We start from the raw sequence: 4505 nt of genomic DNA on the forward strand, positions 1-4505 counted from the left end.
CACCTTTCAGGGAAAGTGGCCAGTTAGTACTGTCAGAGGAACTGGTCTTTGCCCCAACCTGAGCCAGGCATCTGCTCAGGGAAGTACCCAGCCTGCAGAGGCAGTCTCTACTTTGGACCCAGGAAATGATTTAATTTCTTTTTTCTTGAGACAGTCAGCTTCCAAGAAGTGGGTACACACATGCCAAACTCACACGAGACCAATTGTTGGTGAGAGTCCAGTTTATTAATTTATAATCAGAGGCACTGAATAAGATAACAGGCATCAAGCCCAGGCGTTCCCTGAAATGCGAGCTCTTTCAGGCCACACGCGGTCTATCCCACAAACCTTCCTCAGAGCCAGGGTACAAAGACAGCTCTCTGCTGGCTCCTCTTAACGTTAGAATCCTGATCAGATCTGGGAAGATACCTTAGTCTCATCAGCAAGATTTTCATTTTTACTTTGTCCCCAAACCTAGTAGGTATAGCATGTTTGGGATTTTTATTCTCCTACAAACCAAGTGCAGGTCCTTCTTGTGTGCGTGTGTGCACACACAGCTGGACCTGGGCAACCTGTTGTGTCTGTGCCCCCAGAAACTGAGCCCCTGATTGCATATTTGTGTAGGTACATCTGTGGAAGACTGATTGTGTGCACAGCTCCAGGTCTGTGTAGCTGTGTGTGCGCCCAATTCCTGGGACTGGGCAGATGGGGCCCAACCCTCCACATCTCTCCTGCCAGGCCTTAACTCCCTCCATAAATTGCCTCTAGGTCTCCCTTCTTGCTTCCTCCCTGGGGCTCATCAAAAGGGATACCACCCAGGGAAGGCAGATGGAGGCTGTTGAAGAGGCCCCCAAGTAGTGGAAGCCAGACAAAAAGAGTATGAGGGGGAAAAGGTCTTCCTCCTTCTCCCTTCCAGCAGTAGGCTTGGGTGGGGACAGGCCTAGAAGAGGGCACTGAGCACTAAGGACACTCGGTGACGATTCGGACAGTTTTCATGGCCCACGGAATCCATATGAAGGAAGGCTGGTATAGGGTCCTGACAGCTGAACTTCCAGGATGCCCTCAGGCTTGGGGCCTGGACAGTTAGAAGATGAGAGGGGAATGGGTGCTCAGGGCCAGCCCTCTGAGGCTTTATCAGAAAGAGGAAGCCTTGGGGGCCAACCTGGGGACAGGGAGGCACCTAGCAATTTAGCTCCTGGAGTGAAGAGAAAATTTTCCTAGGAGTGTTTAAGGAGGTTGGGGATGTTGGCCAGAGGGCTTTATTAGACTAACACTGGCATAGCACAAAGTCTATTTGTATACACAGAAACGGATTTATGGATGTGTGTGTTTTACCCACCTTGACCCAGAAAGAGCTTCAAGAAACCTCACGGTGAGCTGTGTCCTGAGGAGACACTTGTGAGAAAGATTCTGGTTTGAAAAGCCATCTCTGCATTGGAACCAAATCATTTTCTGAGTGAAAAGAAAAGAAAAGAAAAGAAAAGCCATCTCCTTGAGATAGGGATGAGAGAGGCTGTTTTTTCCCAATCAGAATGAGGCCTCAAGGAGGCAGGTTTGGGCCCAGCCTAGGTCAGGGCTGAGATAGCTTCGTCCCTGGCTGTGCGCTCCTGGCTCTGAGTAGCTGGCCCACAGGGTGGGAAGGGCATGGCCAGCCTGGGCCACTGTGGGGCGAGCAGGGGAATCAGGACTGAGGACAGACTGGGGCTGGGGAGGGGTTGGGGGCACTGATGGGGTCAGACATCTTGATGGGCTGGGCTGCTTCTTTCTGGGGCAGGGCAGAAGTGGGCCAGGCCCCACCCACTGCTGGCTAAGATGTGGCTCAGGAGCCTCCAGTTACCAAAGCCAGTGGAGCTATTTCTGGGGGGGAGGGCTGCACCCATTGTCAGAGCCCCCAGGGCTGGCTGGATTCCTCAAATGGTGTCATCAGCCTGCAGGGTCAAGGCCTCTGCTGTGGGACACACAGTCAGCTTAGCTATGTGTCTAGTAATGCCAGACTTGGGCCACTTCTGGTGGTCACTGCAGGAGCTGGCAGCACTGATGGAGGGGTGCTGGGGGCCTGCTGAGGTGAGGGAGGATGGACATTGCCTGTAGTTGAAGCCAGGCCTGGTCAGGGGTCTCCACCTCCTTAGAGCCCCAGCCTCAGTAGCCAGGAAGCATTATTGAGAGGTACCTGCCTGGGCTCTGCTCTCAGATACCTCCTCTCTTGAACCTGGAGCCCAGTGGTCAGTGCCTGGCACCTCCCCTGCCCCGTCCCAGTGCAGAGGAGCAGGTTAGATTGGTTCCAGATCCAAGAGCTGTCTCTGGGGCTCCACGTACTCCCCCAGGCCATCCTGTTGTGTTTTCTCTTCCCTCACAACCCCGCCACCCCAGCCCCGGTTCCAGGTCAAATCAGGCATACAGACAGGAAGTATTGACTTTGGCCCTGTCGAGGGGGCAGCCCCAATCTCCAGAGCTTTCAACACGCAGACTTTTAAGTAGCTTTGAGCTCCCAAAGTCCCGAATTTCCAATGTCAAGGGTGCCAGAGCACCCAACACTGTAGAGGACCCAAACCCCAGAGCCTCCAGCACCCAATTCCCAGGGGCCTGGGATACCCAACATCCAGACCATCCCATGTTCATAATGCCCCACTTTCAGAGTGCTAGTGTTCCGATTCACTGTACCTGGAGGGAGGGAGTGGGGTCCCTGCATAACCGGGGTCCCTTCAGTGACCTATTATCTGAGGAGTGGCCATGACTGAAGTTGGGGCTGGGGTGGTGCTGGCGGCTGTAGTTCTTCCTTGATGCTCCCATCCTGGGTCTGAAGAGGTTGAGCAGGCTTGCAGGTGGGATGGCATTTCCTCTGGCCTCAGGCCAGCCTGATCACAGGCCCTGCGGGATTAAATGTCCATTTATTTATTCACCAAATATTAGTGTGCATCTGCCATGTGCTGGGAATTGAGCTACTCTCTGGGAGTACAACCATGAGAGAGAAGGGGTTCCTATTCTCCCAGATGGGACAGGCGATATTGTGCTTGTGCTAGTATGTCTGTGGTCCACGTGTGGCTGCCAGCATGGCTTTGAGAATGAATGGCTGTTGGAATGTGATGGTGTTGACGTGAGGCTGAGCCCGCAGCCCACATCAGCAAGTCAATGTGTATGACTGTTATGACAGGTCTGGCTATGCCCGTCTGTCTGGCCATCCTAACAATCCTGCCTTGCCTCACTGCTATTCCAAGGATAGAAAGTAAGGTCCCATTCCCCTCAGACCCGAGATACCAAGGGTCAGGCCTCCCTGTGGGGAGGAGCAGGCTGCTTCCTGAGCTAGACGCTGACCTCAGAGCCGCTCTGCAGTAGGGCTAAAGATTTCTCCCACTTCTCCTGCCCCTGCTGGACCCAGAGCCTCTTTGGATTGGGAAGACAGGAAGAGGATTGGCTATAAGCAGAGCAGTCAACACCAAAAATAGCTCTCTGCCCTGGGGAGGATCCTCTGGCACCATCCGCTCCTTCAGCCCAGCCCAACCCAGCCCACTGACCTGGAGCTTCTGTAGGGCTCCTGTCTGACTCCACTTCTCCAACTCCTATCTGAGTAACCCTCTCAGACTTAAAGGAAGGACAGAGCAATGATGTCACTACAAATTATGACATCATAAGGAACTATGATATCACAAGGAGTGACCCCAGGCCCCAGGTGGGGTTCCATTTGCTGGCAGCTCCCCAGCAGGGATGGCAGGGCTGGATAAGCCCTGTGTGGGGGCCCTGCCTTATCTGTCCCCTACACATGTGTGATAAGCCTCTTACCATGGGCTGGTCCAGGGAGCAGGTGGGGAGCAGGCCGGAAGAGGGGAAAGGCCAGCTGGGGCTGGCTGAACTCCAGGGAGGACAGCCAGGGTTAGGGAGTCCTGGCAGAATCCCAGCAAGGGGAGATGGGGGGGTCACTGTGAGGGCAGTGTGAAGTTGTGGTTAGGCCCGTGGATTCTGAAGCTAGACTCCCTGCATTTGTATCCCAGGTCTCCACTTAATGGCTATGGACCTCAGCATCCTCAGTATTCCTCGCCAGGAGTACTATTAATATTAGCAGTGACTCTCAACCACGGTATTGTTGTAGGGACTAAAAGATTTAATGCGTGTGAAATCGGCACAGAAGAGGGCCTGGCTCACAGAGAGCGCTCATCCATCCTCCTTCCTAGATCCGGATAGTTCTGGGAGATGCCCACCGTAGTACCCCCAGCACACTTGGGTGGCCTGGACCTGGCTGGGGTTCCCAAAAGCTGCCCAGCCCCACACACATCCCACACCCCCTGTCTGTGCTCACTCCGAAACTCCCCAGGAATCCTGGCCTTTTCGGCATATTTTCTTCCAGCCATCTCCCCAGACACCTTGTGGCCCTGGTGCCCTCTGGTGACAGATGCCATACATGGCAGTTACAGCTGCATCCCCAGGACACACTGGGCCAGACAAGGCGCTGCCCCTCATCTGGTTATTTTATGTCATCCTCACATCAAGTTTTCAAAGTAGGAATTACCTGCGTTTTCTAGAATGCAAGCTCA

At 54.0% G+C, this 4505-nt stretch overlaps 1 long non-coding RNA gene across 1 annotated transcript; it reads right to left on the reverse strand.

Annotated features, from left to right (window-relative positions):
- Window positions 1–205: 205 nt before the first annotated feature.
- On the reverse strand, window positions 206–3542 carry LOC103794392 (uncharacterized). The gene is made up of 4 exons (XR_004727476.2): window positions 3492–3542; window positions 2641–2847; window positions 1319–1431; window positions 206–396 (listed from the first exon to the last, which is right to left on the reverse strand). It is a non-coding gene; the product is annotated as an uncharacterized LOC103794392 (long non-coding RNA).
- Window positions 3543–4505: the final 963 nt, after the last annotated feature.

Source organism: Callithrix jacchus, chromosome 7 (assembly GCF_049354715.1).
Source record: "Callithrix jacchus isolate 240 chromosome 7, calJac240_pri, whole genome shotgun sequence".
In the NCBI taxonomy this organism is placed as follows: domain Eukaryota; kingdom Metazoa; phylum Chordata; class Mammalia; order Primates; family Cebidae; genus Callithrix; species Callithrix jacchus.